The following is a 20795-nucleotide window of genomic DNA, read 5'->3' on the forward strand; positions in this document are numbered from 1 at the left end:
TCAAATGCCCTTGGAACCTGAGGACACCCTGCCTGATGTTTGGGAAGGTGTTTGGTCTCTGCTCCCTCCTAGCTCAGGCGGTAAAGAATCTGCCTGCAATGCGGGAGACCCGGCTTTGATCCCTGGGTCGGGAACATGCCCCCTCCGGTAGGTTGTTTCCAGATGTCCAGCCTGGAGAATCCCATGCACAGAGGAGCCTGGCAGGCTACAGTCCATGGGGCGGCAAGAGTCGGACACGACTTAGCGACTAAACCACCCCCACTACTGAGTTAGGTTTGGTTATGAGCCATAGAGTTTCGATGTTATTCTTTTAGCAAAAGTTTTTGAAACGGTGGAAAGCGAGTGAAAACATTCTGCAAGAGAAATATTCAAAATTACTAGATCGGGGGCGTGGCCGGGGGGGGGGGCAGTGGGGAGCAACCAGGGAACCGAGTATGCCGTTTTTTGGGACTTGTAATGTCTCTACTGGGCGTGACGTTTCCGTGGTGCAGTGGTTAGCACGTTCGCCTTACACGCGAAAGGTCCCCGGTTCGAAACCGGGCGGAAACAGCCCGATCAGCCGGCTTTTGCTGTCTTATAGACAAGTGCAAAGATTTCCTTCGGATTTTGCTGCCCTGTCCAAGGTTCCCGATTCCAACGTATCCTCAGAGCACCCGTGCCTCTCATCTACGGCCTTTTAAAATACTTACTCTATTTTAACATTTCTTGACGTTCCTCGGACTCCAGCAGCTTTACAATGTGTCAGTTATAATGTTCTCTCCTAGTGCAATTTTGAGGAAAAAGGGGTCGGTTTTTGTGAGGTACGGGGGTAGCTGAATGCTTATGATGTCCTGGACGCTCAGTGCTCCTTCTGTCCTGTCTAACATATAGCCGCTCGTCTCAAATGCATGGAAGTATTTCGCTACATTTTCTTCACCAAGCTTTATTGTTTTCGCTTTCACCGTTAGCCTATGGGCAAATGATTTGAAATGCAACCGACTGGCCGGAAGCAACTGAGGTAGGCCTACAGCAGTACAAGTGAATCAACGAAAGAATGCAATCAGTCAAACAAGAAGCTAAAAACAACAGACGAAAAAAAAGGGGGAGGTTTCCAGATGTCTTCCATCTCCGGCAGTTTGTTTTTCCCCTTACCAGAAATATTTTCGAAAACCTTCGACATGAAATCTGTGTGTGCAGACGGTGGAAAGGAATGGCGGAGGGGATGGAAGCAATGAATCAGAAGTTTCCTGTCCCCAGAAACTACACGGAGATCTTGTACCGGGTGGAGACCGTTGCTTAATCTCACTGTCCTTTCCTTTTTCTCCTAATTCCCCGGGTCCGCGTGCGGATCCCCACCAGTACCCTCAGGGAATTATTCCGTAGTCCGCCTGGACCCGAATCTCTGCTCAAATGTTTCCACCACGCGGTCGACGCCGACTCGCCCCTTTTCTGGGAGCCCAGGCAGCACGCGGTCATCTGCAGCCAGACCCAATTACCCACCCACCTAGGCTCGCCTGGGCGGACTGGTCACATTCGGCCACGGGTTGTCCTTCAATCGCACAGACCCGTCGCTTCCCCGGGTTCAAAAGACAGTTCCATTTAGGCACAGAACAGTACCGGCTGAGATCGGAATGGAGTTGAGGTGCGTTTGTCTGCGTGTGTGTTTCGAGACAGGGCTGTGGGACAGACATACACGGAACGGGGCCTGGCACCCTCGCAGGCAGGGTATCTAGGCCAGCAGCGGCTCTTCTCGGACGGTTCGGGGACTCTGCATCCAGATCAACAGGAAGCGCGCGACGGGCAGGCGGAGAAGGTCCGCGTCGCCCCCGGGAAACCAGAACTGTTCACGGAGTCAGGACCATGAACAGCGCACTCTGGATTTGCCGAGCGGTGAGAGGGATTTCTCAAAAGTGAGAAAGGATAGGGGGAAATGTTTTAATGGTACATTGAGTCGGTGGCGCGTGTGTTTTAGGCACAGACTTAAAAAAAAAAAAAAAAAAAAACCACACATAAAATACCGTACACGGTATTTCCGTTGTTGCTGCTGTTCAGTCGCTAAGTCGTGTCGCACTCTTTGGGACCCCACGGATTGCAGCACGCCAGGTTTCCCCGTCCTTCACTATCTCCCAGAGTTTGCTCAAATTCATGTCCGCTGTGTCGATGATGCCCTCCAACCAGATCGTCTTCTGTCCCCTTTCTCCTCCTACCCTCAATCTTTCCCAACGTCAGGGTCTTTCTTGTCCAGTGAGTCGGCTCTTCACATCAGGTGGCCAAAACATTTGAGCTTCAGCTTCAACATCAGTCCTTCCAATGAATGAATATTCAAGGTTGACTTCCTTTATGATGGATTGGTTTGATCTCCTTGCAGTCCAAGGGACCCTCAAGAGGCTTCTCCAGCACCACAGTTCCAAAGCATCGACAGGTCCACGCTCAGCCTCTTTACGGTCCACTCTCTCATCCCTAAAAGACTGCTGGAAAAACCATAGCTTTGACCAGAGAGAGGGATCATCATTGGCAAAATGCTGTCTCTGCCTTTTAATCCGCTGTCTAGGTATCTCACAGCTTTTCTTCCAAGGAGCAAGCGTCTTTTATTTTTGTGGCTGCAGTCATCATCCGCAGTGATTTTGGAGCCCAAGAAAATAAAATCTCTATTTCTGCTTGATGGTTCTGAGAGAAATGGTCACAGGTTAAGGTATGGGAAAGTCATTCTGGCTTACATATGTTCGTGCCTAATGAAAGGTTAAAAAAAAAAAAAGTCTGTTTTGCAGGATACAGCATGCTTGGGGTTGGTGCATGGGGATGACCCACTGAGATGTTGTGGGGAGGGAGGTGGGAGGGGGGTTCATGTTTGGGAACACATGTAAGAATTAAAGATTTTAAAATTTAAAGAAATAAAATAAAATAAAATAAAATAATAAAATAAAAGGGCAAAAAAAAATTTTAAAAAAAAGTCTGTTTTAAAGGTAAAGCTTAAATGCCTTTTTCCCTGAGAGGTGAATACTAGTAGTATTTCCCAGGTGCCTGGGCTAGACTGATGTGATGTGTACTGGCTGGTCTGCTCTTTTTTTTTTTTTTTTTTTTTTTGAAACCTTTAAGGAATGTGCCATTTCACTTTTGATGTTTTTTGTTCTGACAAGAAATCAGTTCAGCTCACTTGCTCAGTCGAGTCCAACTCTTTGCCACCCCATGAACTGCAGCACGCCAGGCTTCGCTGTCCATCACCAACTCCTGGAGCTTGCCCAAAGTCATGTCCATCGAATTGGTGACCTCATCCTCTGTCGTCCACTTCGCCTCCTGCCTTCAGTCTTACCCAGCATCAGGTTCCTTTCCAATGAGTCAGTTCTTCACATCAGTTCAGTTCAGTCCAGTTCAGTCACTCAGTCAGGTCCGACTCTTTGCGACCCCATGAATCGCAGCACACCAGGCCTCCCTGTCCATCACTAACTCCGGGAGTTCACTCAAACTCACATCCATCGAGTCGGTGATGCCATCCAGCCATCTCATCCTCTGTCGTCCCCTTTTCCTCCTGACCCCAATCCCTCCCAGCATCAAAGTCTTTTCCAATGAGTCAAGTCTTCGCATGAGGTGGCCAAAATATTGGAGCTTCAGCTTTAGCATCAGTCCTTCCAATGAATGTTCAGGACTGATTTCCTTTAGGATAGACTGGTTGGAACTTCTTGCAGTCCAAGGGACTCTCTCTCTCTTTCAAGAATCTTCTCCAACACCACAGTTCCAAAGCATCAGTTCTTTTGTGCCCAGCTTTCATTATAGTCCACCTCTCACATTCATACATGACTACTGGAAAAACCATAGCTTTGACTAGACGGACCTTTGTCAGCAAAGTAACATCTCTGCTTTTAAATATGCTGTCTACGCTGCTCATAGCTTTTCTTCCAAGGAGCAAGCATCTTTCAATTCCATGGCTGCAGTCAGCAACCCATCTGCAGTGATTTTGGAGCCCCTCAAAACAGTGAGAGTGAGCCCCCTCTCACCGTTTCCATTGTTTCCCATCTGTTTCCCAGGAAGTGATGGGACCGGATGCCGTGACCTTAGTTTTTGGAATGTTGAGCTTTAAGCCAACTTTTTCACTCTCCTCTTTCACTGTCATCAAGAGGCTCTTTAGTTCTTTCCCTTCTGCCATGAGGGTGGTATCATCTGCATATTTGAGGTTATTGATATTTCCCCTGGCAATCTTGATTCCAGCTTGTGCTTCATCCAGCCCAGCATTTTGCATGATGTACTCTGCGTGGACCTTAAACACGCAGGGTGACAATATACAGCCTTGACAGACTCTTTTCCCGATTTGGAACCACTCTGTTGTTCCATGTCTGGTTCTAACTGTTGCTTCTTGACCTGCATACAGTTTCTCAGGAGGCGGGTCAGGTGGTCTGGTATTCCCATCTCTTGAAGAATTTCCCACAGTTTCTTGTGCTCCACACAGTCCAAGGCTTTGGCGTAGTCAGTAAAGCAGAAGTAGATGTTTTTTCTAGAATTCTCCTGCTTTTCTCGATGATCCAACAGATGTTGACAATTTGATCTCTGGTTCCTCTGCCTTTTCTAAATCCAGCTTCAACATCTGGGAAGTTCACAGTTCGCGTCCTGTTGAAGCCTGGCTTGGAGAATTTTGAGCATTACATTGAGTGCAATTGTGTGGTAATTTGAATATTCTTTGGCACTGCCTTTCTTTGGGACTGGAATGAAAACTGACCTTTTCCAGTCCTGGGGCCTCTGCTGAGATCTCCACATTTGCTGGCCTATTGGGTGCAACACTTTCGCAGCATCATCTTTTAGGATTTGAAATAGCTCAACTGGAATTCCATCACCTCCACTGGCTTTGTTCATAGTGGTGCTTCCTAAGCCCCACTTGACTTCCCATTCCAGAATGTCTGGTTCTAGGTGAGTGATCACACCATTGTGGTTATCTGGCTCATGAAGACCATTTTTTGTATAGTTCTTCTGTGTATTTTTGCCACCTCTTCTTAATCTCTTCTGCTTCTGTTAGGTCCATACCTAACATTTCTGTCTTTTATTGTGCCCATCTTTGCATGAAATGCTCCCTTGGTATCTCTAACTTTCTCGAAGGGATCTCTAGCCTTTCCCATTCTATTGTTTTCCTCTATTTCTTTGCATTGATCACTGAGGAAGGCTTTCTTACCTCTCCTAAATATTCTTAGGAGCTGTGCATTCAAATGGGTATATCTTTCTTTTTCTCCTTTGTCTTTCACTTCTCTTCTTTTCTCAGCTATTGGTAAGGCCTCCTCGGACAACCATGCTGCCTTTTTGCATTTTTTCCCCCCTTGGGGATGGTCTCGATCACTGGCTCCTGTCCAAGTTCTTCAGGCACTCTATCAGATTCTAATCCCTTGAATCTACTTGTCACTTCCATTGTATAATCGTAAGGGATTTGATTTAGGTCATACCTGAATGGCCTAGTGATTTTCCCTACTTTCTTCAACTTAAGTCTGAAAATTGCAATAAGGAGTTCACGATCCGAGCCACAGTCAGCTCCCGATCTCGCTTTTGCTGACTGTATAGAGCTTCTCCATCTTTGGCTGCAAAGACTATAGTCAACCTATATAAATATGTATAACCAATCTATATAAATAGACAAGGTATAAAATTGCTGAAAACCATGTTTCTCTGGAGCTGTTCTTCAGAATTAGTGAGAGACACTCACATGGGCCTATCGTCCTTAGTTTGGCTCGATTCACACTTTTTCTTCTGTCCCGGGTACAGACTGCTTGTTATTTCCCTTGACACCTGAGTACAGACTGCAAAACGGGGGCTCCCGCGTTCAGGGAAGTGATACCTCGATGTCTGGACTCCCATTGCCTCTGCGCTGGTGGAGCTCAGCACCCGGGGGTGGCAGATCCCTGAAACTGCAATTGAGGGAGTCGGGCGGGTTGGCCGGGCTGTCCACGGGGACCACCGCTGTTGCCCGCTGTGGTCTAAAGGGGGCTGCATGGTTTGAATGCCTGGGAGTTTTCTCCAATATTTGGGGCAATTTTAGCTGACTTTTATTCAGATTAGATCAGACTAGATCTCGGATTCTGTGAACTTTGAGAGGACAAATGGATGAAAGGCAGGAAGCGCTGTTTCTGAAAGGGTCGCCTGCCACCTGAACATCTGAGACCTATTTTATGACATGACCCTTAAGCTTATGGCCTCAAATCTTCTCCATGGCCTCTCCTATGTCTCCAGCTTCATTTCACACTTCACTGCCCCCCTCTCTCCCCACCACCCTGTCCTCTTATGTCCCAGAGATTTGTGAATATGTTATCTGTTCCACCTCTGTTCCTAGTTACTGTCTCCTCAACCTCGAAACTTGCCCTCCATCATCACTCCTTCAGATAAAACTTCCCCAAAGCTTTCTGCCTAAATCTTCACATTTCTGTCAGCTTCTGCACACCGGGTCTTTTATTGCAAAGGCCAGTTAGGCAACAGATGGCAATGCTGGGGTCAGAAAGTGTTGCATTCTGGATTCCAGGTTTGTGCCATCAAGAACATTACTATGCCCTGTCTCTCTCAACATCCAAAATCCTTCTCTCAAGGCAGTTGTATATTTTGAGGTGTTCCTTACGCCCACCTTGAAAACCAGAAGAAACACATAACCACAGTGTCTAGAGAGAGCATGTCTGTCTGTTTAAATTTTATGTGGTATTAAGTCATTTCCTGAATTCCAGCAGTCTCTGCCTAATGTGATTTCTGCACCTTTGAGTATACCTTTCCTGCCTTCTTGCCTCTTTTTGCCTTTACCATTGACTTCTGCATGCTTTTATCCGATGCATGATTTATCATAGAATTTGGCCACGATTCTCCCTCTCAGGGAGTATTAACTACTCTTAACAGTAAGAGGAGAAGAATGTGATTCTTAGGGCCAAATGCACTTCCAAACCAAATAAGTGTACTTTATTTTATAACACTTAGTTAAAGAGCACACAGGGCAGTCAGTAACCGTCCGCAGACACATCATCAGAGCCCCAAAGAAGTATAGAATAGATGAAGGAGGTGGAAGCACGCCAGATTAACAGATAGCAGAAATTAACCAAGAGCACTCACAGCAGAAAACTCGCTTTCAAGGAGTGACTTCTTTCTATCATGTATGGAAAGTCCTAAGGGTTAGATTTGCTTGCAATCCAAAATGGAGACATGGAAAACGACGTTGTGGTACGTACACTAACCCTAAATGAAGTGAATCGGTGGGAGTCGTCAGTTTCGGGGTTATTTCTATCTTCCTAGCAGAACCACGGAGAAAGAAATGGCAATCCACTCCAGTGTTCTTGCCTGGAGAATCCCAGGGACGGGGGAGCCTGGTGGGCTACCGTCCATGGGGTCGCACAGAGTCGGACACGACTGAAGCGACTTAGCAGCAGCAGCAGCAGCAGCAGCAGCAGCAGAACCAGCGGCTTCGGAGGCCTCATTGAAATAGACATGCTTAAGCCCTCTCGTCGCAGGGGGCCAGTGGCGCAATGGATAACGCGTCTGACTACGGATCAGAAGATTCTAGGTTCGACTCCTGGCTGGCTCGAAACCTTTTTGACAACTGATCTTCCTGCACTTGAACCGCACCCAAACTCTCCAAGCTTGGCGCCTCACAAGCGCTCCGAAAAGCTCCCTCAACCTTGCTTCTTGTTACCCCGTGGGGCCCTCCTACCTCTTGTCGCAGTCCGAAGGACCCTTCAAAGGCGATCACTGGAACATCCACAATCAAGCATTTTCTGGTTTCGATCTCCCACAGCAAATACGGAGAAAGGACCACATAGGGACAGCTGAACTGAGTTTCACATCAAAGAGGCTTTAAGAAAAAAGGAGGATGAGGAACAAGAAAGAGAGAGAAAGTAGGAAGGAAAAAGGCTCGGCAAGTGTCTTCACCACTTATTCCCAGTGGGTTCCCCTTCACTTATTCCCAGTGGGTTCCCCTTCACCACCCGCTTCCCCCTTCCTAATAGAAAGACGAGTGGCTTTGACTGAGGAAATGTTAAATCCAAGAAAGCCCAGGGTGTTTCGCACCAGATATCGGAGATGGCCCTGCACCCGGACTTCCAAAAGAGCGCTGGTAGGACAGTTCCAAGAGGGAGGAGTAACACGCTGATTTTTTTTTTTTTTTTTTTCCTAAGCAACCCAAGTTACATACACGTCCAGGGTTCAAACGGTTAACACCTTGAGTGGTAAGGCGCAAAAGGCTCCTTGGCCCGTACGGGGATCGAACCCGCGACCTTGGCGTTATTAGCACCACGCTCTAACCAACTGAGCTAACCGGCCCTGACACGTCTTGCTCCACTACTTAAGGTCTCTACTTGCCGCGGTTACGCTTGTTTTTCGTGGTCCTCAGAGAGCTCCACGTGTAACCCAACAAACATCTGCTTGTGACCTCTGCACACAAAGCCAAACTCGGACAGCAGCCCTTTGGACCAAAGGGCGCCAAGCGAGGGAGCAGGAGACGAGCCTCACGTCCACTCCCTCTTGGTCTTTCAGTTAGCGGTGTTTTGTTGTTGTTGTTGTTGTCTGTCTGTCTGTCTTGTCTGTTTGTTTTAAGCGGAAGACCAAAGAATCTGGGACTGGTCACCGACTCTTGACATTTCAGGATTCAGGATGTTTCCGGTTTACCATTCGCTGCCCTGGTAGTCCATCGCTCGGAGATTCGTTAGCTCAGCTTGCCCCGGAGAAACAAACTGACTTTGGATGTTACTGATGATATCTACAACAGCAGTGTTAGTGCCTTGAGGATGTTACCGACCACAGCAATTCTAGTCTGACTCTGGTTGATTTGTGCTCAACTGGCACAGAATTGAGGTCAGAGGGGACGAGTAAGGAAGGACTGCCTGGCAGACCAGTGGGCATTTGACCCTCTCCGCCCCTCGGTTTCTATCAGCCAAACACTGCCCGTCACAGGATGGGCAGCTGCTAGAGTTCAAGGGCACCGAATCGCGCTTACTTTTCAACCAGGATCATTGAATCATCTTCAGTCACTGCAAGTCCTTTTCTGGCACTCAAGAGATGGTGATCCCAGAACTTCCGAAGGTCACACAAACCCACACAAGACAAAATCGAGCCGTTTTCCGACATCTACTGTACCCGGACGCTGCCTAACACGTCTGCTCTGCCTTTGGCAAGGAATTCTGCGCTTAGAGGCAGTATTTGCTTAGTGTGACTCGTTGACTGTAGCATTGTTGGTCGTGATAGGAGGGCGCACTAACGTCGACCATTTCCTGAAAGAGAAAACCGATTCGGTGTGGCCAGCTTGGGCTAGCCGGGAGTCTCCTTTTTCGCTCGGACACCATCAGGGGGTGAAAAAACATGACCAAGGAGCGGAGAAAGCAAGTTTCCGTAGTGTAGTGGTTATCACGTTCGCCTCACACGCGAAAGGTCCCCGGTTCGAAACCGGGCGGAAACAGTGTTTCTCTTCGGAGCTTGCATTTTGAACCGTTCTCCGGAACCTCTCAGGAAACTTCCGAGAAACTCGGTAGATGAGGAGGCTTCCGAACTCCCACCGAGTCTCACCCGTAAACCTGGGGAAACTATCGACGATCCGACCTATCGGAAGAGTCTTCGGGCACCGTATTCCATCTCGTACGGCAGAGCCTGCACTCTGCCCAGCTTAAGGCGCTTTCTGCGAGCCTTTTACACAAAGAGCAAATTCTTCCATGGATTCCCCGGGCCGTAGGCCGCAGCTTCCTCCGAAAAACTTCGGTTTCCTCGTTCACGTCGAGGAATACGACCGAAACCCAATTGTGCCTTCTTTTCCTTTGGTTTTCTTCTCCGAGAAAGCGTCTCATTCTTTTGACTAAGGATGGAAGGCAACGACAATGACGAAACTCTCTTAAGAGAAGCAACAGTAAGAGTCAGTTGGAACTTGACATTTTGGAGGGGGGAGGCGGGGGCCGTAAGAGGAAAGGAAGAGGAGAAGAGGACTTGCGCAGGCAGGGGCCGGTTAGCTCAGTTGGTTAGAGCGTGGTGCTAATAACGCCAAGGTCGCGGGTTCGATCCCCGTACGGGCCACTGTTCTCTTTGGTCAACGCCTCCAGGAGGCTGCCAGCTGTTTTCCGAGGAAACTTGCCTCTTCACCTGCGTAGAGTCCCCTTGGGCGGTTGTATCTGTTCCGTCGGGACGCCAGGCTGGCTCTTCAGTCTCCAGTCTCCTGGAGGGTGCTGTCTAACCACGTCGTCCTCTGCCGAGGCCTTCTCCTTTTGCCTTCCATCTTTCCCAGGATCAGGGTCTTTTCCAGTGAGCTGGCTCTTCGCATCGGGTGGCCAAAGTGTTGGACCTCCAGCTTCAGCGACCGTCCTTCCAATGAATACTCGCGGTGGGTTTCCTTTAGGATTGACTGCTTTGATCTCCTTGCAGTCCAAGGGACTCTCGAGAGTCTTCTCCAGCGCCACACTTCGAGAGCATGAATTCTTTCGCGCTCAGCCTTCTTTATGGTCCAGCTCTCACATTCGTACATGACTACGGGAAAAACCATAGCTTTGACTGTACGGACCTTTGTTGGCAAAGTTACGTCTCCGCTTTTTAATACGCCGTCTAGGTTGGTCATAGCTTTTCTTCCAAGGAGCAAGCGTCTTTTAATCTCGTGGCTGCAGTCACCGTCCGTATTGATTTTGGAGTTTTCCCCTTCTGTTTGCCATGAAGTGATGGGACCGGATGCCATGATCTTGGTTTTCTGAATGTCGAGGTTTAAGCCAGCTTTTTCACTCTCCGCTTTCACCCTCATCGAGAGGCTCTTCAGTTCCTCTTCGCCTTCTGCCATCGGAGTGGTATCATCTGCGCATCTGAGGTTGCTGATAGTTCTCCTGGCAATCTTGATTCCAGCTCGTGATTCATCCAGCCGGGCCTTTCACATGATGTACCCTGCATAGAAATCTAATAAGCAGGGTGCCGATATACATACAGCTTTGTCCTATGCCTTTCCCAGTTTTGAACCAGTCCGTTGTTCCACGTCCGGTTCTAACTGTTGCTTCTTGACCCGTATACGGGTTTCCCAGGAGACAGGTAAGGAGACAGTTAGAGTCCTCTAACGTGTTCCAAACCCACCACCCTCACATACCTTTTATCCACTCGTTATCCAGTTTAGCTCTCCACTTACCACAAGCCCAACATTTTTCCAGGCAGGCAGGGTTCTCTTTCCTCCGGGACCAATGGATGAGGACAGAGAGCTGGGCAGGGTCAGAGGGTGGCCTAACACGAAAAATTTGGTGGGAGGTGGGGGCGGGGGCAGGGGAAAAGATTCCTGGCAACCTTTTGTCAAAAGTGTATTCGATTTTAAATTGTCTTTCCAAAGTAGTGGCTCAATCAACGCCCTTTCTCAAATCCTCAAGAGATACAAAGTAAGGAGGCATTCTTAAAAGGTGGTTCTTTCCATGTCTCTGAAGACCCTTTAAGATGAACTGACAGCCAAGACTGCCTTGTCAGGAGAGACCGCGCAAGGTGGTGGACTGATTCGGGATACTTCCTCTCCCTACGTGTCTGCAGCACTTTGACCACCTTGAACAAGAAACACAAGACCACAAGACTGACTTTTTTTTTTTTTTTTTTTTTTGAGGCCAGGAATGAAATCTGGACTCTTGTCATCAGTTGACAGCCGTGCATTACCCATGACTGCTTCTGACTTCCAAGGACAATTCAGTATCATGGTCACTTCTCTGATCACTGCGGGGATTCCTTCCCCAGCCTTGTATGGTTTCCCTACCTGTGTGCGCTGACCAGTGTTAAGGTCCATGTGGAGAGCTTCCTGGAGTTTCCTCTTCTCCCGGCTCTCTCCTTTCCGGTGCTCTGTCCTGCCGTCTCCAGCTGTCTTGGTCTCCTGGACTTAATCCGCCCCGACACTTCAACTCAGAGAATCCACCAGCCTCTGCCTGCGCTGGGGCCTGGAAACTCTCTCAAAGCAGTAAAAACTCGGGTGCAATCCTAGATCTCACGTCAGTTCCCAGCAAAATCGCTCACTCATTTCTTTTCTGTCAAAGATTACCATCCTTCTTTGCCTGATGTTTGGTGTCTGGAAAAGTGTTTCTGATCTGTTTTGGTTCTTTCAGGCAGGAGGGTGCGTCTGATCCTTGTGATTTTGTCTTGGCTGGAAACAGGCCTTTCCACTCTTTGGAGGAGGAAGAGGGGGAAGCTGAGGCCTCTTCGGTTTGTGGGTTTCTGCTCTGGGGTTGCAGGCTGCGGGGGAGCAGAGAGGGGCAGGTTGGTTAGTGCAGCAGCCTGTCCTAGGGGCAGTTGGCATCACCTTTCCGGGAGACATGGGGCCTCCTGCTGCTTGTGGCAAGCAGTGTGTGCAGATATTGGGCCCCGGCTCCAGGTTCCAGCGGGGTCAACCTATCTGGAGGGTTCAGGCTACAGGCCCCAACGCCAGTCACATGGTCTTCTCCGTTGTACCAGTGTGAGTGTGTCAGTGTGTGTGTGTGCCAGGGCTGGTTGTGGGAGAGGAGGGCTCTGGTGGGAGAGCAGGGCCTGAGTCCAGGAGTGCCGAGAGGCTGACGTCACCAAAACGGGCATTCGGATCTCTGGCGGGCCGGCAGGCTGAAGATGGGCGCTTTCTGATGAGCGGGCGGGAGCCTTGGAAGATGGGCGATCCGCACACGCTTTCCTCACCGCCGCCTGGCTGTCACCCGCGGGACATCGGAACACCTACCTGCTGCACCAGTGCCTCCCCGCTGGGTCAATTCCAGCCGTCCTCCTTGGTGGCCGGGTGATGATTGCCACTTGGCAGAGCTTCAGAGGCTGGGACTGGATGAACCAGTGGGACCCGCCCAGCACCTGAGTCCCACCCGAGCCACCCCTCTCAGTCCCTTGATACCTCTAGTCCCCTTTCTTTCTCTCTCTCTCTCTCCCTCGTTCTCCTTTCCTTTAGGTTATTACATCTTCGTGGGACCCTTTCCCCAACACTTTATTAAAGGATATTTTAAAATGTAAAGAGCTTACGTGTAAATTGAGCTGGATGAACTTAACCGAGGAATACTACTCCCACGTGACCACCGCCCAGCTCGAGGTTCAGGACACGCCAGTTAGTCCAGAAAATCGCCTTATGCCCCCTTGCCAGTCAATATTGCCTCCTGCAAGCTCATCGCTGTCTGATTTCTAGCGCCGGGTAATGTGCCTTCTCTTGAATTTCGTAGAAGTGGAGTCATATAGCATATCCTGTGGTAAGACTTCTTTTCTTTCTCTCTCTCTCTTTTTTTTTTTTTTCTTGCCTAGGGCAATAGTTCTGAAAGTGATTTGAGTCTTTACACGTACAATAAGTCGTAGAAGTTTGATCTTATTGCTGGGAGGTTTATTCTTCCGATTTTATAAACCAACCAAACTTTATCTGTACAAGGAAATGGGACGTTGCTCATGATACTCATAGTAGGGAAAAAGCAGCCTAGTCAGGCCATCTGTCAGCAGAGTGGCGCAGCGGGAGCGTGCTGGGCCCATAACCCAGAGGTCGATGGATCGAAACCATCCTCTGCTAGGCTTTCTTTTCGTGACACCCATCCGGTTCCTTTCTCGAGCATCACAGGCACAACACAGCTCGTCAGCTTACAGATGCACCGTCTCCTTTCACCACTCCTAGAACCGTTGCCACCGCCTTCCTAATCTTTATAAAACAACGAGCGTTTTCCTTTCCCGTCCTTTTTCTTTTCTTTCTTTCTTTCTTTCTTTCTTCCCCCTAAGTCGAGGGCCCTGGGACCGGGCTGGGGGGAGGGGGTGAGGGTGTAATAGCAAAATCGGCCCTCCTCACTCATTTCCAAAGAGAGGCAAGCCCTTCTTACTTCGGAATAGTTGACAAGTTTACCGTCCATTTCCAATGGATCAGCACTACTTCTTCCAGGGCATAAAATACACACTTGACGCCAGTTAGGGTTTTATATCTTCTTTACACTCGAAAGAAAAAACTTTTCTTGACTGTTTGTTTGTTTTCCTTGATTTCTGCCCGCGGACTGGTCCGAGAGTCTCCTACTGTCTGCCCCTTGTCTTTTCACGACTATTCCCGTGTTGTGCGACGAGGTGGCCGAGTGGTTAAGGCGATGGACTGCTAATCCATTGTGCTCTGCACGCGTGGGTTCGAATCCCATCCTCGTCGGCTGGTTGAGTTTATGGCCTTCTGCTGTGGCTCAGCTGGTGAAGAAACCACCCACCCTCACTGCGGGAGACTTGGGTTCAATCCCTGTGTGGGGAAGATGTCCACTCCGGATGTCTACGCCTCTCTTTTCACTCCTATAGGTCAAATAAACGGGAATTTTTTTTTTTTAATCCTTCTCGAAGGCAATACACGTTGCTATTACTTATGAAGGCTCCAATCGCATGCACTTTGTGGGAAAAACAGAAGGAAAAGGGTTAAGTTCAAAAACGCAGGAGAATCAGATTACAGAAAATAGAGAAAACTTCGCTCTGTGACTGTGAGGCAATGTGAGTACTGAAGAAGAATGAGAATTAAAGCTGGAGACACAGCAGGTTAAAAGACTATCAAAGTGTGACAGGTTCCCCAAGGAAGGAGTAAAGAATCAGTTCTTTGTGCAAATTCTCTGAAAAAGACTGCAGTTTGAAGAATGGTACTGGGCACAGACATGGAACTATAAGGCTTTCCAAACAGTAATATTTTTAAAAAGTTTTCAGAAGTGGCAATTTTCTGTGAGACGAGGTGGCCGAGTGGTTAAGGCGATGGACTGCTAATCCATTGTGCTCTGCACGCGTGGGTTCGAATCCCATCCTCGTCGTCTGGTTGAGTTTATGGCCTTCTGCTGTGGCTCAGCTGGTGAAGAAACCACCCACCCTCACTGCGGGAGACTTGGGTTCAATCCCTGTTTGGGGAAGGTGTCCACTCCAGTATTTTGGCCCTGAGAATTCCATGGACTACAGTCCACCTGTTCACAAAAGTGGGACAGAACTGAGTGACTTTCACTTCTACATGAGTAACTAAATTTAGATCAAGTTAGCTTGAATGTTTTGTAAATCCTCCTTGAAATCAATGCATGTTGCTATTATAAAGACACCAGTCTCATGCACTTTATGGGAAGAATGAGCAAAGGAATTAAGTTTGAAAGGCAGGAAAAAAATGAAATGAATATAGCAAAATAAGTTTCTGCATCACAATTCAACTGGCAAATTCAAAGGAGGGAAACATGCACAGAAATCTTAGGAAAGTTTTCATTTTTTTTGTACAGTACTGTTTAATGAGTCCTTACACTATGACAAAAAAAAAATTCCTTGAAACAGCAAGTGGCATAAATAATGAGAAAAATTTAAAAAAATAAAATGGGAAAATAAAATCTGACGAAGTTGGGAGGATGGTTGGGTGTGTGGGGGGAGTGGAAGGGTGAGGTGAGGTGTGGAGGGACCTGCTCTCCTTTACTTATTGCTTTGAAGATGTTCTTATTTGGAAGCCCACTAAACTAACATACTTCAACCTGTTTTGTCAGGTTACCTTATGTGGATCACAACAAACAGTGGAAAATTCTTCAAGAGGTGGGAATACCAGACCCCCTACCTGCCTTCTGAGAAATCTGTATGCAGGTCAAAAAGCAAAAGTTAGAACTGGACAAGGAACAAGAGAGTGGTTCCAAATCGGGAAAGGAGTATGTCAAGGCTGTATATTGTCACCCTGCTTATTTAACTTATATGCAGCGTACGTCATGAGAAATGCTGGGCTGCATGAAGCACAAGCTGGAATCAAGATTGCTGGCAGAAATATCAGTAACTTCAGATATGTAGATGACACCACCTTAATGGCAGAAAGTTAAGAAGAACTAAAGAGCCTCTTGATGAAAGTGAAAGAGGAGAGTGAAAAAGTTGGCTTAAAGCTCAACATTCAGAAAACTAAGATCATGGCATCCAATCCCATCACTTCATGGCAAATAGATGTGGAAACAGTGAGACTTTTTTTGGGGGGAGGAGCTCCAAAATCACTGCAGATGGTGACTGCAGCCATGAAATTAAAAGATGCTTGCTCCTTGGAAGGAAGTTATGACCAACCTAGACAGCATATCAAAAAGCAGAGACATTACTTTGCCAACAAATGTCTGTCTAGTCAAAGCTATGGTTTTTCCAGTGGTCATGTATGGATGAGAGAGTTGGACTATAAAGCAAGCTGTGTGTCAAAGAATTAATACTTTTGAACTGTGGTGTTAGAGAAGACTCTTGAGAGTCCCTTGGATTGCAAGGGGGTCCAACCAGTCCATCTAAAGGAAACCAGTCCTCAATATTCATTTGAAGGACTTATGCTGAAGCTGAAACTCCAATACTTTGGCCACTTGATGTGAATAACTGACTCCTTGGAAAAGACCCTGATGCTGGGAAAGATTGAAGGCGGGAGGAGAAGGGGAGGACAGAGGATGAGGTGGTTCAATGGCATCACTGACTCAATGGACATCACTGACTCAGGGAGTTGGTGATGGACACGGAGGACTGGCATCCTGCAGTCCATGGGGTCGCAAACAGTCAGACATGACTGAGCGACTCAACTGTACTGAACTGACCCTCTAAATTGTCCAGAGGAGGGAATAGCTGGGTTCTGACCAAAACTTTGGATCTCTTGACCTGCAATTTGCGCCACAACATGATAGATATAAGCCGTATATCATGCCCTAAGAGAGAGCAGTAGAGTACTCAGTCAGGTACGGAAGAGCACTAAACTAAGATCTAAAGTGCGTGGAGAATGAAAAGATGTGAAACGAAGGCAGAAGTTGAGAACTAGAGTGTCACCAATGAGGAACGAGGTTATAGAAAAAGGAGAAAATCGCCACAGTGTGAATATGGGAGTATCCAGGATGGAAATGAAACTGCAAGAACAAAGAAAGTGAGAGGTAGAATGAGGTGAAACAGAAAAGTGTATACAGTTCTTTCGTCAAGATCAAGAGCAAAATTCACCTTTGCCCTCTACCAGAAGACCCGACGAGGATGGGATTCGAACCCACGCGTGCAGAGCACAATGGATTAGCAGTCCATCACCTTAACCACTCGGCCACCTCGTCTCACAGAAAATTGCCACTTCTGAAAACTTTTTAAAAATATTACTGTTTGGAAAGCCTTATAGTTCCATGTCTGTGCCCAGTACCATTCTTCAAACTGCAGTCTTTTTCAGAGAATTTGCACAAAGAACTGATTCTTTACTCCTTCCTTGGGGAACCTGTCACACTTTGATAGTCTTTTAACCTGCTGTGTCTCCAGCTTTAATTCTCATTCTTCTTCAGTACTCACATTGCCTCACAGTCACAGAGCGAAGTTTTCTCTATTTTCTGTAATCTGATTCTCCTGCGTTTTCGAACTTAACCCTTTTCCTTCTGTTTTTCCCACAAAGTGCATGCGATTGGAGCCTTCATAAGTAATAGCAACGTGTATTGCCTTCGAGAAGGATTAAAAAAAAAAATTCCCGTTTATTTGACCTATAGGAGTGAAAAGAGAGGCGTAGACATCCGGAGTGGACATCTTCCCCACACAGGGATTGAACCCAAGTCTCCCGCAGTGAGGGTGGGTGGTTTCTTCACCAGCTGAGCCACAGCAGAAGGCCATAAACTCAACCAGCCGACGAGGATGGGATTCGAACCCACGCGTGCAGAGCACAATGGATTAGCAGTCCATCGCCTTAACCACTCGGCCACCTCGTCGCACAACACGGGAATAGTCGTGAAAAGACAAGGGGCAGACAGTAGGAGACTCTCGGACCAGTCCGCGGGCAGAAATCAAGGAAAACAAACAAACAGTCAAGAAAAGTTTTTTCTTTCGAGTGTAAAGAAGATATAAAACCCTAACTGGCGTCAAGTGTGTATTTTATGCCCTGGAAGAAGTAGTGCTGATCCATTGGAAATGGACGGTAAACTTGTCAACTATTCCGAAGTAAGAAGGGCTTGCCTCTCTTTGGAAATGAGTGAGGAGGGCCGATTTTGCTATTACACCCTCACCCCCTCCCCCCAGCCCGGTCCCAGGGCCCTCGACTTAGGGGGAAGAAAGAAAGAAAGAAAGAAAGAAAAGAAAAAGGACGGGAAAGGAAAACGCTCGTTGTTTTATAAAGATTAGGAAGGCGGTGGCAACGGTTCTAGGAGTGGTGAAAGGAGACGGTGCATCTGTAAGCTGACGAGCTGTGTTGTGCCTGTGATGCTCGAGAAAGGAACCGGATGGGTGTCACGAAAAGAAAGCCTAGCAGAGGATGGTTTCGATCCATCGACCTCTGGGTTATGGGCCCAGCACGCTCCCGCTGCGCCACTCTGCTGACAGATGGCCTGACTAGGCTGCTTTTTCCCTACTATGAGTATCATGAGCAACGTCCCATTTCCTTGTACAGATAAAGTTTGGTTGGTTTATAAAATCGGAAGAATAAACCTCCCAGCAATAAGATCAAACTTCTACGACTTATTGTACGTGTAAAGACTCAAATCACTTTCAGAACTATTGCCCTAGGCAAGAAAAAAAAAAAAAAGAGAGAGAGAGAGAAAGAAAAGAAGTCTTACCATAGGATATGCTATATGACTCCACTTCTACGAAATTCAAGAGAAGGCACATTACCCGGCGCTAGAAATCAGACAGCGATGAGCTTGCAGGAGGCAATATTGACTGGCAAGGGGGCATAAGGCGATTTTCTGGACTAACTGGCGTGTCCTGAACCTCGAGCTGGGCGGTGGTCACGTGGGAGTAGTATTCCTCGGTTAAGTTCATCCAGCTCAATTTACACGTAAGCTCTTTACATTTTAAAATATCCTTTAATAAAGTGTTGGGGAAAGGGTCCCACGAAGATGTAATAACCTAAAGGAAAGGAGAACGAGGGAGAGAGAGAGAGAGAAAGAAAGGGGACTAGAGGTATCAAGGGACTGAGAGGGGTGGCTCGGGTGGGACTCAGGTGCTGGGCGGGTCCCACTGGTTCATCCAGTCCCAGCCTCTGAAGCTCTGCCAAGTGGCAATCATCACCCGGCCACCAAGGAGGACGGCTGGAATTGACCCAGCGGGGAGGCACTGGTGCAGCAGGTAGGTGTTCCGATGTCCCGCGGGTGACAGCCAGGCGGCGGTGAGGAAAGCGTGTGCGGATCGCCCATCTTCCAAGGCTCCCGCCCGCTCATCAGAAAGCGCCCATCTTCAGCCTGCCGGCCCGCCAGAGATCCGAATGCCCGTTTTGGTGACGTCAGCCTCTCGGCACTCCTGGACTCAGGCCCTGCTCTCCCACCAGAGCCCTCCTCTCCCACAACCAGCCCTGGCACACACACACACTGACACACTCACACTGGTACAACGGAGAAGACCATGTGACTGGCGTTGGGGCCTGTAGCCTGAACCCTCCAGATAGGTTGACCCCGCTGGAACCTGGAGCCGGGGCCCAATATCTGCACACACTGCTTGCCACAAGCAGCAGGAGGCCCCATGTCTCCCGGAAAGGTGATGCCAACTGCCCCTAGGACAGGCTGCTGCACTAACCAACCTGCCCCTCTCTGCTCCCCCGCAGCCTGCAACCCCAGAGCAGAAACCCACAAACCGAAGAGGCCTCAGCTTCCCCCTCTTCCTCCTCCAAAGAGTGGAAAGGCCTGTTTCCAGCCAAGACAAAATCACAAGGATCAGACGCACCCTCCTGCCTGAAAGAACCAAAACAGATCAGAAACACTTTTCCAGACACCAAACATCAGGCAAAGAAGGATGGTAATCTTTGACAGAAAAGAAATGAGTGAGCGATTTTGCTGGGAACTGACGTGAGATCTAGGATTGCACCCGAGTTTTTACTGCTTTGAGAGAGTTTCCAGGCCCCAGCGCAGGCAGAGGCTGGTGGATTCTCTGAGTTGAAGTGTCGGGGCGGATTAAGTCCAGGAGACCAAGACAGCTGGAGACGGCAGGACAGAGCACCGGAAAGGAGAGAGCCGGGAGAAGAGGAAACTCCAGGAAGCTCTCCACATGGACCTTAACACTGGTCAGCGCACACAGGTAGGGAAACCATACAAGGCTGGGGAAGGAATCCCCGCAGTGATCAGAGAAGTGACCATGATACTGAATTGTCCTTGGAAGTCAGAAGCAGTCATGGGTAATGCACGGCTGTCAACTGATGACAAGAGTCCAGATTTCATTCCTGGCCTCAAAAAAAAAAAAAAAAAAAAAGTCAGTCTTGTGGTCTTGTGTTTCTTGTTCAAGGTGGTCAAAGTGCTGCAGACACGTAGGGAGAGGAAGTATCCCGAATCAGTCCACCACCTTGCGCGGTCTCTCCTGACAAGGCAGTCTTGGCTGTCAGTTCATCTTAAAGGGTCTTCAGAGACATGGAAAGAACCACCTTTTAAGAATGCCTCCTTACTTTGTATCTCTTGAGGATTTGAGAAAGGGCGTTGATTGAGCCACTACTTTGGAAAGACAATTTAAAATCGAATACACTTTTGACAAAAGGTTGCCAGGAATCTTTTCCCCTGCCCCCGCCCCCACCTCCCACCAAATTTTTCGTGTTAGGCCACCCTCTGACCCTGCCCAGCTCTCTGTCCTCATCCATTGGTCCCGGAGGAAAGAGAACCCTGCCTGCCTGGAAAAATGTTGGGCTTGTGGTAAGTGGAGAGCTAAACTGGATAACGAGTGGATAAAAGGTATGTGAGGGTGGTGGGTTTGGAACACGTTAGAGGACTCTAACTGTCTCCTTACCTGTCTCCTGGGAAACCCGTATACGGGTCAAGAAGCAACAGTTAGAACCGGACGTGGAACAACGGACTGGTTCAAAACTGGGAAAGGCATAGGACAAAGCTGTATGTATATCGGCACCCTGCTTATTAGATTTCTATGCAGGGTACATCATGTGAAAGGCCCGGCTGGATGAATCACGAGCTGGAATCAAGATTGCCAGGAGAACTATCAGCAACCTCAGATGCGCAGATGATACCACTCCGATGGCA

General features: G+C 48.3%; 11 non-coding genes across 11 annotated transcripts; 7 read left to right on the forward strand and 4 right to left on the reverse strand.

The window, feature by feature from the left end:
* The first annotated feature begins 476 nt into the window (after window positions 1-476).
* On the forward strand, window positions 477-549 carry TRNAV-UAC (transfer RNA valine (anticodon UAC)). Its single transcript has one exon. It is a non-coding gene; the product is annotated as a tRNA-Val (tRNA).
* Window positions 550-7434: 6885 nt separating this feature from the next.
* On the forward strand, window positions 7435-7507 carry TRNAR-ACG (transfer RNA arginine (anticodon ACG)). The gene has a single exon. It is a non-coding gene; the product is annotated as a tRNA-Arg (tRNA).
* Window positions 7508-8167: 660 nt separating this feature from the next.
* On the reverse strand, window positions 8168-8241 carry TRNAI-AAU (transfer RNA isoleucine (anticodon AAU)). The gene has a single exon. It is a non-coding gene; the product is annotated as a tRNA-Ile (tRNA).
* A 1059-nt stretch (window positions 8242-9300) lies between these two features.
* Window positions 9301-9373, forward strand: TRNAV-CAC (transfer RNA valine (anticodon CAC)). Its single transcript has one exon. It is a non-coding gene; the product is annotated as a tRNA-Val (tRNA).
* Window positions 9374-9904: 531 nt separating this feature from the next.
* Window positions 9905-9978, forward strand: TRNAI-AAU (transfer RNA isoleucine (anticodon AAU)). Its single transcript has one exon. It is a non-coding gene; the product is annotated as a tRNA-Ile (tRNA).
* A 3376-nt stretch (window positions 9979-13354) lies between these two features.
* On the forward strand, window positions 13355-13426 carry TRNAM-CAU (transfer RNA methionine (anticodon CAU)). The gene has a single exon. It is a non-coding gene; the product is annotated as a tRNA-Met (tRNA).
* A 530-nt stretch (window positions 13427-13956) lies between these two features.
* On the forward strand, window positions 13957-14038 carry TRNAS-GCU (transfer RNA serine (anticodon GCU)). Its single transcript has one exon. It is a non-coding gene; the product is annotated as a tRNA-Ser (tRNA).
* A 552-nt stretch (window positions 14039-14590) lies between these two features.
* Window positions 14591-14672, forward strand: TRNAS-GCU (transfer RNA serine (anticodon GCU)). Its single transcript has one exon. It is a non-coding gene; the product is annotated as a tRNA-Ser (tRNA).
* A 2171-nt stretch (window positions 14673-16843) lies between these two features.
* Window positions 16844-16925, reverse strand: TRNAS-GCU (transfer RNA serine (anticodon GCU)). Its single transcript has one exon. It is a non-coding gene; the product is annotated as a tRNA-Ser (tRNA).
* Window positions 16926-17476: 551 nt separating this feature from the next.
* On the reverse strand, window positions 17477-17558 carry TRNAS-GCU (transfer RNA serine (anticodon GCU)). Its single transcript has one exon. It is a non-coding gene; the product is annotated as a tRNA-Ser (tRNA).
* A 530-nt stretch (window positions 17559-18088) lies between these two features.
* TRNAM-CAU (transfer RNA methionine (anticodon CAU)) lies at window positions 18089-18160 on the reverse strand. The gene has a single exon. It is a non-coding gene; the product is annotated as a tRNA-Met (tRNA).
* Between the last annotated feature and the right edge of the window lie 2635 nt (window positions 18161-20795).

Source organism: Capricornis sumatraensis, chromosome 22 (genome assembly GCF_032405125.1).
Source record: "Capricornis sumatraensis isolate serow.1 chromosome 22, serow.2, whole genome shotgun sequence".
In the NCBI taxonomy this organism is placed as follows: Eukaryota; Metazoa; Chordata; class Mammalia; order Artiodactyla; family Bovidae; genus Capricornis; species Capricornis sumatraensis.